We start from the raw sequence: 11,530 nt of genomic DNA, 5'->3' as shown, positions 1-11,530 counted from the left end.
AATGTTTGACTAAAATTTTGTTTATTTGATATTTTTTACTTTTTGTTTTAAGAAAAATCAATTTTTTTCAAAATTTACGGTCTTTTTCCGTTTATATCGCAAAAAATAAAAATCGCAGAGGCAATCAAATGCCATCAAAAGAAAGCTCTATTTGTAGGAAGAAAAGGACGCAAGTTTCGTTTCGGTACAACATTGCATGACCGCGCAATTACCAGTTAAAGCAGCGCAGTGCCAAATTGTAAAAACACCTCTGGGCATTAAGCTGCATATTGGTCCGGGGCTGAAGTGGTTAGGTGGATAATGGGCATTAAGGGCTATGCAAATATGCATACACCCTTAAAGGGGTTGTAAAGGTTTATTTATTTTTAAATAACAAACATGTTATACTTACCTCCACTGTGCAGCTCGTTTTGCACAGAGTGGCCCCAATCTTCGTCTTCTGGGGTCCCTCGTGGCTGTCTCCGCTCCTCCCCGCAAGAGCTAACCCCCCTATGGGAAGCGCTCTCCCAAGGGGGTTAGCTTGCGGGCGCACTCCCGTGATAAAGTCGGTGGCCATAGCCGGGGGGGGGGGGGGCCTGTAAGCATCGGATGTTTTTTTACCTTAATGCATAGGATGCATTAAGGTGAAAAAACACAAAGATTTCCAACCCCTTTTAAGATTTAAAAAGGACATGCTTGCATTCAACCCAGATGTGTGTTAAATAACCAGTTTTGCACTTATTCACCGCTCTGTTGTTTGATATATTAAAATACTGTGTTTAACCGCTTGCGAACCAGCTGCCGCAGTTATACTGTGGCAGGTTGGCTCCGCTGGGCGTAAGAGACTTACGCCTGTCGGATCTAATGGATATCTATGCGTAACTGATTCTAAGAATCAGTCGCATAGATACGACGGCGCTACGCAGAGATACGACGGCGTATCTGGAGATGCGCCGTCGTATCTCTTTTGAGAATCTGGGCCTAAGTGTCCAAAGTGCATTTGCCTAACCCCCATTGTGTTTTTCTCAAAATGTTCGCTCCTTTTTTGTTTATAGCGCACAAAATAAAATAAAAAATCACAGAGATAATCAAATACCACCAAATACCACCAAAAGAAAGCTCTATTTGTGAGAAAAAAGGACGTCGATTTTGTTAGGGTACAGCATCGCACGACCGCGCAATTGTAAGTTAAAGTGACGCAGTGTTTAATCGCAAATTATGGCACAGTCATTGAGCAGCCAATTTTTCTGGGGCTGAAGTGGTTAAGCCCTACAACTCGGATTTACTATACATAGATACACAAAACAAGAATTAGAAAAAAACATATTTTAAAGTAAATGTCTCCTGCTTAGTTGAAGACTTACCTGCCATACTTCCATTTGTTGTTCAAATGTTCTGCTTTCCTTCTGCTTCAACCAGTCCCCCCCAGGGCTGGCTAAAATTATTTTTGGTTTCAGGGGGTCTCCTTTCCTTTGAGGTGTTTTCTAATGACACCCTAGTGTGCACCCTACCAGCCGGCTGCCCACAGTTGAGATGCCAGCGCCAGGGAGAGAATGCTGAAAGAAAGGACGGCTTGGGTAAGCACATTGCTGGAACCTGGGACAGGTAAGTGTGTGTCAGCAGCTACAGTTTATGAAGCTGCTGACTTTTAATAAACACAAACACGACTGGAGTTTCTCTTTAAACTGTCAGCTGATAATCTTTATTTTTAGTTCAGCTTTAAAGGGGTCTGTGACAGACTCATCCGGGACATCCCCGGACCCTCTTATGTCTAAAATCATCCTATGTCCACTAGGGGCATAGGATGACTGAGAAATTATATCTTGGACTACCTGAGATGGGATTATTATGTAATTATTATCCACAATATATTCCAGGATATCTGTAAAGAACTATTTACTGTTTGTTGATTCTGAACTCAACGGGTTATTGTAAGAGTGACTCATTCATAATGTTGGGACACATACTGTTAGATGCTAATGCCATCACCTCCAGCCATCTGTCTGTTCTCTGTGCTAATTGACCCGGCTATTGTGTTAAGATGTCCTGTGTTTACACTTATGATAATGTGTATTGTATAGCAGGTGAGCGAGGAGATGTGACGTCTACCTATGAGTCGTCTAGTCTGGGTAAATGATTAGTTAATTAGCTCATGTTAATTTATGTTCTGGTTACCTCCTCTTTAAACTGTATATAAGGTTGTATTCTTGGTTCTATTAAACACTCTATGTTCAGCAGACAAACAAGTCTCGTCTCGTTGTGTGCTTGAGAGCAGCTGGAATATCTGATATCTATATCCAGACTGATAGGAAGCGGTATATGACGGAAGCACTCAAGCGGAGTGTGGGACGTTCCGTTACATTAAACACAAAAACGACTGGAGCTTCTCTTTAAACTGTCAGCTGATAATCTTTATTTTTAGTTCAGCTTTAAAGGGGTCTATTTATGTAGCACCCTCTAGTGTGCTAAAATAGTATTCTTGGTTAGAGTAGGTAAATTGTTCAGGCTTGGCTGACAGCCTGTGTGTTTTTCTGGGTTAGGGTTTGAGTGACTTAGGGAGGGCTGGATGACTGACAGGCAGTATCTCTTAGGCCGCGTGCACACGATCGGTCCATCCGATGAGAATGGTCTGATGGACCGTTTTCATCGGTCCAAACCGATCGTGTGTGGGCCGCATCGGTTAGTTATCCTTCGGTCCAAAAAATAGGAACTTGCTTTAAATTTGAACCGATGGACGCCTAACCGATAGGTCAAAACTGATCGTTAGTATGCAAAAGCATCGGTTAAAAACACGTCGTTGTGTTTTACGTCACCGCATTCTGACACGATCGGTTATTTAACCTATGGTGTGTAGGCACATCAGACCATCAGTCAGCTTCATCGGTTAACCGATGAGAACGGTCCTTCGGACCGTTCTCATCGGATGGACTGATCGTGTGTACGAGGCCTAAGACCCCCCCTCAACTTCTAAAAACTTACAGAAGATTATAGAAGAATGGGAGTTGAGGTGAGGAGGGGCTGCCTGAAGTATTCTGAGGGCCCTGACCAATCCCCAACAGATGGGTTGGTAGGGGGAAGGCCCCCTTAAATACTCTTTATCAGAGGCAGTGGAGTTTAGGTGGAAGCTTGAGATGGAGTGTTAGGCTGTCAGGTGCCCTTGAGGGTTGCTCCCCAGTCTGAGGGGGGGGGGGTAAGTGAAAGGGGCAGCTGCAGCCAGGAAGGCTGGCAGTGCCTGAAGAGGTGGTGCTGGGATCAGTAGCCACAAGAGGACAGCTGATAATCTTTATTTTTAGTTCAGCTTTAAAGGGGTCTATTTATGTAGCACCCTCTAGTGTGCTAAAATAGTATTCTTGGTTAGAGTAGGTAAATTGTTCAGGCTTGGCTGACAGCCTGTGTGTTTTTCTGGGTTAGGGTTTGAGTGACTTAGGGAGGGCTGGATGACTGACAGGCAGTATCTCTTAGGCCGCGTGCACACGATCGGTCCATCCGATGAGAATGGTCTGATGGACCGTTTTCATCGGTCCAAACCGATCGTGTGTGGGCCGCATCGGTTAGTTATCCTTCGGTCCAAAAAATAGGAACTTGCTTTAAATTTGAACCGATGGACGCCTAACCGATAGGTCAAAACTGATCGTTAGTATGCAAAAGCATCGGTTAAAAACACGTCGTTGTGTTTTACGTCACCGCATTCTGACACGATCGGTTATTTAACCTATGGTGTGTAGGCACATCAGACCATCAGTCAGCTTCATCGGTTAACCGATGAGAACGGTCCTTCGGACCGTTCTCATCGGATGGACTGATCGTGTGTACGAGGCCTAAGACCCCCCCTCAACTTCTAAAAACTTACAGAAGATTATAGAAGAATGGGAGTTGAGGTGAGGAGGGGCTGCCTGAAGTATTCTGAGGGCCCTGACCAATCCCCAACAGATGGGTTGGTAGGGGGAAGGCCCCCTTAAATACTCTTTATCAGAGGCAGTGGAGTTTAGGTGGAAGCTTGAGATGGAGTGTTAGGCTGTCAGGTGCCCTTGAGGGTTGCTCCCCAGTCTGAGGGGGGGGGGGGAAGTGAAAGGGGCAGCTGCAGCCAGGAAGGCTGGCAGTGCCTGAAGAGGTGGTGCTGGGATCAGTAGCCACAAGAGGACAGCTGATAATCTTTATTTTTAGTTCAGCTTTAAAGGGGTCTATTTATGTAGCACCCTCTAGTGTGCTAAAATAGTATTCTTGGTTAGAGTAGGTAAATTGTTCAGGCTTGGCTGACAGCCTGTGTGTTTTTCTGGGTTAGGGTTTGAGTGACTTAGGGAGGGCTGGATGACTGACAGGCAGTATCTCTTAGGCCGCGTGCACACGATCGGTCCATCCGATGAGAATGGTCTGATGGACCGTTTTCATCGGTCCAAACCGATCGTGTGTGGGCCGCATCGGTTAGTTATCCTTCGGTCCAAAAAATAGGAACTTGCTTTAAATTTGAACCGATGGACGCCTAACCAATAGGTCAAAACTGATCGTTAGTATGCAAAAGCATCGGTTAAAAACACGTCGTTGTGTTTTACGTCACCGCATTCTGACACGATCGGTTATTTAACCTATGGTGTGTAGGCACATCAGACCATCAGTCAGCTTCATCGGTTAACCGATGAGAACGGTCCTTCGGACCGTTCTCATCGGATGGACTGATCGTGTGTACGAGGCCTAAGACCCCCCCTCAACTTCTAAAAACTTACAGAAGATTATAGAAGAATGGGAGTTGAGGTGAGGAGGGGCTGCCTGAAGTATTCTGAGGGCCCTGACCAATCCCCAACAGATGGGTTGGTAGGGGGAAGGCCCCCTTAAATACTCTTTATCAGAGGCAGTGGAGTTTAGGTGGAAGCTTGAGATGGAGTGTTAGGCTGTCAGGTGCCCTTGAGGGTTGCTCCCCAGTCTGAGGGGGGGGGGGGAAGGGAAAGGGGCAGCTGCAGCCAGGAAGGCTGGCAGTGCCTGAAGAGGTGGTGCTGGGATCAGTAGCCACAAGAGGACAGCTGATAATCTTTATTTTTAGTTCAGCTTTAAAGGGGTCTATTTATGTAGCACCCTCTAGTGTGCTAAAATAGTATTCTTGGTTAGAGTAGGTAAATTGTTCAGGCTTGGCTGACAGCCTGTGTGTTTTTCTGGGTTAGGGTTTGAGTGACTTAGGGAGGGCTGGATGACTGACAGGCAGTATCTCTTAGGCCGCGTGCACACGATCGGTCCATCCGATGAGAATGGTCTGATGGACCGTTTTCATCGGTCCAAACCGATCGTGTGTGGGCCGCATCGGTTAGTTATCCTTCGGTCCAAAAAATAGGAACTTGCTTTAAATTTGAACCGATGGACGCCTAACCGATAGGTCAAAACTGATCGTTAGTATGCAAAAGCATCGGTTAAAAACACGTCGTTGTGTTTTACGTCACCGCATTCTGACACGATCGGTTATTTAACCTATGGTGTGTAGGCACATCAGACCATCAGTCAGCTTCATCGGTTAACCGATGAGAACGGTCCTTCGGACCGTTCTCATCGGATGGACTGATCGTGTGTACGAGGCCTAAGACCCCCCCTCAACTTCTAAAAACTTACAGAAGATTATAGAAGAATGGGAGTTGAGGTGAGGAGGGGCTGCCTGAAGTATTCTGAGGGCCCTGACCAATCCCCAACAGATGGGTTGGTAGGGGGAAGGCCCCCTTAAATACTCTTTATCAGAGGCAGTGGAGTTTAGGTGGAAGCTTGAGATGGAGTGTTAGGCTGTCAGGTGCCCTTGAGGGTTGCTCCCCAGTCTGAGGGGGGGGGGGTAAGTGAAAGGGGCAGCTGCAGCCAGGAAGGCTGGCAGTGCCTGAAGAGGTGGTGCTGGGATCAGTAGCCACAAGAGGACAGCTGGACACGAGGGCCTTTTTACTACACTACCAAAGGGGCCCACGGTCACTTCCTGTAAAATGACATTTGCTGCCAGTCTAACTGAGCCTTTGTTAGATCATCCAAACAGTGCCAGCTGGTCCTGGGAGATGTAGTTCTTCAAGCAAGCTTGTGCTGGAGGTACAGTAGAAGGAGAAGTGTATATATGGACTTTATATAGTTGTGTGCCTGAAGAGTTCCACTGTTTTGATCAAGTGGGCATCCCATAATATCCCTATCCCTATCCAAGTGTATTCCCCTCAATAAAATATAAAAACAAAGCACTGGACTGTTCTTCTGACTCAAGTGTTCTGTGAAGATGTGGTTTCCCAATGGCTTTGCAGGGTGGGGGATTCCTTTCTACTTGCGGCTCCTTACTACATTTGTAAATCTTTTGTTGAGCTAATGTGACACATATGCATGCATGACCAATTTATTTGGTTTGTAAATTTCTTGATTCGATTATTTCCTATATTGCCAGCTTCTTCTGTTGGCCAAATTGTGGTATAGTTTTCTGAAACACTATAATAAGAAAATATATTTTGGCCAACAGGTGGAACTGGTCACCATTGGACTTAATCCATTAAATAACTGTCAAAATAGATCCCTCAGGCCTCGTACACACGACCGAGAAACTCGACGGGCGAAACACATCGTTTTGCTCGTCGAGTTCCTTGTGAAGTCGTCGAGAAACTCGACAAGCCAATTTTCTCCATTCCCGTCAAGGAAATAGAGAACATGCTCTCTTTTTGTCTCGTCGAGTTTCTCGAACAGTTTCCTCGACGAAAGTGTACACACGACTGGTTTCCTCGGCAAAAAAATATCTCCCAGCAAGTTTCTTGCTGGTTTTTGCCGAGGAACTCGGTCGTGTGTATGAGGCCTAAGTGTTTAGGTGTAATTATACCCCTGGAGATTTTTGCATAATGTGCAAATATGCCCAGCATATGTGCATAATGTGGCAAACTGACCTAGCAAAACGATCCCTTCCAGTGCTGCAATGTCCACGCTACCCTCCATCACCCACTCTTCCATTTTCACACAGTCTTCTTCCAGGCTCAGATACTTCTACCATCTTGATTGGCTGGGCCAGGATGACATAACTGCACATGCACAGGGGAGGTGCCTTTCCTCAGCACAGAATTATGCCAAAACTATACGCTGTGCATGTAGGGCTCCGTTTTACTGTACACTCAAATTGGTGCTGGGGATGGTGCTGGGGATCTTTTGTTGCTGGGGAGGGGCTTTTTTGTTGCAGGGGTCCATTGTTGCTGGCTGCATGGGATCTATTTTACTGCTTTTCTTGTTATCATTAACACATTCAATACAAATTACTTACTTACGATAATTGTTATTTGGTTCAGTATTCTCTAAAAGGGGCAGTACTGAAATGTGGGTAGGGGGTGGAACCAAGGAATATAGCAGGAGGTGGATAGGGGGTGGAGATAAGGGGGGGCACGGAAAGGGGGAGTTCCTGCACCTATTGCATGAGAAAAAAAGTCCTGTTCTTACTAGCAAGAAACACTCTTTCATTGTGCATGGATATATCTTATAGTAAACCAGTCATGACAGATATATGGGTGGGTCTTGGTGGACATTCAGAAAATACTAGCTCCCTGGTACCGTGTAGACATGTGCAATTTGTTTAGTTCCAAATACGTTTTTTTTTTTACGAATTTAGACAAATTCATTCATTTGGAAATATCATAATTTCTGAATTTTCCCATTTCCAATTTTTTTTTTTAAATTTTGAAAATCGGAAATTCCGAAAACAAAAATAAGAATGAAAACTAGAAAATTCAAAAGAATGAAAATCTGAAAATAAGATGAAAATCAGAAAGTTAAAAAAACGGAAAATTTGAAAATCTGAAAGAATAGCTAACTAATAATATCTTAACTATTACTAACTATTAAATTATAGGTATTGGAATTTTCTTTTCAAATGTGTCTGTTAGTTAACGTAAAGAATACGAATTTATCTGAAGTTACGAATTATCCGTAATAACCAATACCGTATCTAAATGAATGGAACGTAACAAATTATTAATAATAATTAACAACAATCATAATAATAAAAACTTATTATTTTTTATTATTTTGTTCCGTTCCATTTAGATGCGACATTCTTTAATTCAAATAATTCGTAACTTTAGATAAATTTGTATTCGTTACGTTCACTAACAGCAAAATTTGAAAGGAAATTCCAATACCTATAATTTAATAGTTACCCGTATTTGCCGGCGTATAAGGCGACCAGGCGTATAAGACGACCCCCTAATTTTACAATTTTTTACGATTTTTTTGCCTGTACTAACCGTATAAGACGACCCCCATTCCGATGCTTCGTATTTCTTTCTTCTGGAGCCATATTCTTCTTCATTCTGGCTGGAGATGGAGCCAATCACAGCGAGCGATGTATTCTATTAATGAATACAAAGCCTGCTTGGATTGGCAGAGGCTGTAACATCATCAGCCCACGCCTCTCTGACTCTCAAAGCCAATCCGAGCAACCTACTGTAGGCACTCGGATTGGCAGAGGTTGTTACCCCAATCCGAGCAGGCTCTGTATTAATTTGAATACATCGCTCACCGGGATTGGCTAAGCAGTATATACTGTATGTAGCCAAAGCTACATACAGTATTACCACACATCCAGCAGGCATCTGAGCAGCTGACCCGGCGTATAAGACGACCCCTGCTTTTTGGCCAGTTTTTTTAAGTGTAAAAGGTAGTCTTATACACCAGCAAATACAGTAGTTATTATTAGTTAGTTATTATTTAGAAATTTTGGATTTTCAGATTTTCGTTCTTTCATACTTTTCGATTTTCCTTTCCTATTTTTGAAATTTCGGATTTTAGAATTTCCGAATTTTCAAATTTCCGAATTTTTTGAATTTACAAATTTTCATATTTCTGTTTTTTTTTTTTAAATGAAAGCAAACACATGTTTTGGCAGTGCACATGTCTAGTACTGACTACTGATAAGCTCTGTGATAATTCGATCAGTAAAGTGAGTGAGTGAGTGAGTGAGAAACATATATAGCGCAACACATGCGAACTGAATCGCCTCTGGGCGCTTGGTCACAAGTCCTTCTCTGCAGGCTTGTTCTGGGTCAGTAATTTAAAGCATTGATGCCAGTCTGTCAGCAAGACAGTCAGGCAAATATTATTTTCAGAAGGAGAGCACACCAATAGTAGTCTCCATATTTGTCTCAAGGGCTTGTTATAGTCAGTAACCTTTCTATATCCTACCTGCTGGTGTGCGTTGTAAAGTGAGCATTGCTGATGCATTATAACGATTCATTGCACTGTTAATTAATTAATTTATTTTCAACTTTATTCGAAATGTCACAAATTAACATTTTATTCAGCTTTATGCATGAGAGTATGTTGGGTCGCAATGTGCTGCACTGAAAAAAGTAGAGCATGTCCTACATTTTTCAGCATACACGTCTGTAGTGCAGTCATGTGAACAGAACATACAGGCCCAGATTCTCGTAGATGGGCGTAAAACTGCGGTGGCGTAACGTATGTCATTTACATTACGCCGCCGCAAGTGCAAGTGCAAGGCAAGTGCTTTATTCACAAAGAACTTGCCTGTAAAGTTGCGGCGGCGTAGCGTAAATCCCCCGGCGCAAGCCCGCCTAATTCAAATGAGCCGGGTAGGGGGCGTAGAGCATTTAAATTAGGCGCGTTCCCGCGCCGAACGTACTGCGCATGCGCCATCCCTAAAATTTTCCAACGTGCATTGCGCTAAATGTCATCGAAAGAACGTCATTGGTTTCGACGTAAATGGTGTCCAGCCCCATTCACGGACGACTTACGCAAACAACGTAAATTTTTAAATTTTGACGCGGGAACGACGGCCATACTTAACATTGGTTGCCCCTCATATAGCAGGGGCAACTTTATGTGTCGCAAATCTAACGTAAACGTTGTAACTTCACTGCGTCGACCACGTGTACGTTCGGGAATTCGCGTATTTTGCTAATTTGCATACTCGACGGGGAAAACGACGGAGGCGACACCTAGCGGCGGAAAAAAAATGCATTTAAGATCCGACAGCGTAAGAGCCTTACGCCTGTCGGATCTAATGGATATCTATGTGTAACTGATTCTAATGCCGCGTACACACGGTCGTTTTATGTGATGAAAAAAAATGACGTTTTTAAAAACGTCACTTTAATTGACCGTGTGTGGGGGAAAACGTTGTTTTATGTCTTCTAAAAAACGACCAAAAAAAATTGAAGCATGCTTCAATTTTATGTGTCGTTTTTCAAAACGTCAACTTTTACTTTACAGAAATTGACCGTGTGTAGCAAAAACGTCGTTTAAAACGACGTTTTTTCATCCGCGCATGCCCAGAAGCTACTTATGAAGCGAGCTTCAATGGAAAAACGTGGTGGAACGTAACCTCGCTTTGCTAGAACATTGTGAGAAAAACGATGGTGTGTAGGCAACTTCGTCTTTGAAAATTGAAGTTTCAAAAACGTCGTTTTTTACTTCACAGAAAATGTCTTTTTTTTCATCACATAAAGTGATGGTGTGTATGCGGCATTAGAATCAGTCGCATAGATACGACGGCCCAGATTAGGACTTACGACAGCGTACATTGCGTTGCGCCGTCGTAAGCCCTTTCAGAATCTGGGCCACAGTATTGAACTCAAGTCAAATTGTCTTATCTAGGCACTGGGACTGTGCTGGGCTGCGCTGGGGTGAATGAGCCCTGATAGTCTAATAGTATATCATAAAATGTATTTTATTTTTATTATTCATTTAGCATCTTTAAAAATGGCATAGCATCTGCAGAAAATTAAGAAAACAAGATGCAAATAAGTTATTTCCTTTTATAGAAAGCTTTTTCAAGAAGCAAATTCAATTTGCAGTTGAAATGGCTGATTTCAGTAAACAAATTGCCATGCTTGCATTACTTGAAGGTTACATAATTAGTATTTGTGCAGCACTCTAAGACAATTATTCTATTTCCCAATTCTGTAATGTATCAATAGAAAAATGTATTGACACAATAGAAACAGAATAATTTATAGAAGCAAAATAATGTAGCTGAAAATGTATGGTATTTGATCTTGCATTCCATTTAAATGTGTGGAGTGTCAAGAATATATCATGATTATTTCACATTTTTCTGCATTATAATAATAAATTAATTTACTTAGTCTAGGTTCACATCTATGCGGCTGCGCTTGATCTGTTTTTCAGGCATGTTCTTCAGTGCATTTTTTGTTTTTAAACCAGTGTTTTTTATGTGTTTTTGCATGCGGTTTTCATGCATTTAAATTTTTTTTGCGCACTGTAAAAAACACTGTATATATCTGGTTGCTAAGAAGAGGGCTGTGAAGCCGGCTGCAGCGTCCTTAGTAACCAACGAGTCATTAGCTGTCAGTGGGGTTCCCCGTTGAAAGCTGAATGTAAAAAAAAAAAAATTCCCGGCAAAATAAATTACAAAAAAACGGCCTGGGGTTCCCCCTCAGGTCCATACCAGGCCATTCAGGTCTAGTATGGATTCAGAGGGGACCCTCACGCCAAAATGAAAAAAAAAAATGGCATGTGGTCCCCCCCAAAATCCATGCCAGACCCTTTATCTGAGCATGCCTGCCCGGCAAGTCAGGAAATGGAGGAGATGGGGGAG

The sequence above is a fragment of the Rana temporaria genome, chromosome 1, assembly GCF_905171775.1.
Source record: "Rana temporaria chromosome 1, aRanTem1.1, whole genome shotgun sequence".
Lineage (NCBI taxonomy): Eukaryota > Metazoa > Chordata > Amphibia > Anura > Ranidae > Rana > Rana temporaria.
The sequence above is the reverse complement of the archived record's forward strand: the minus strand, read 5'-3'. Positions refer to the sequence as shown.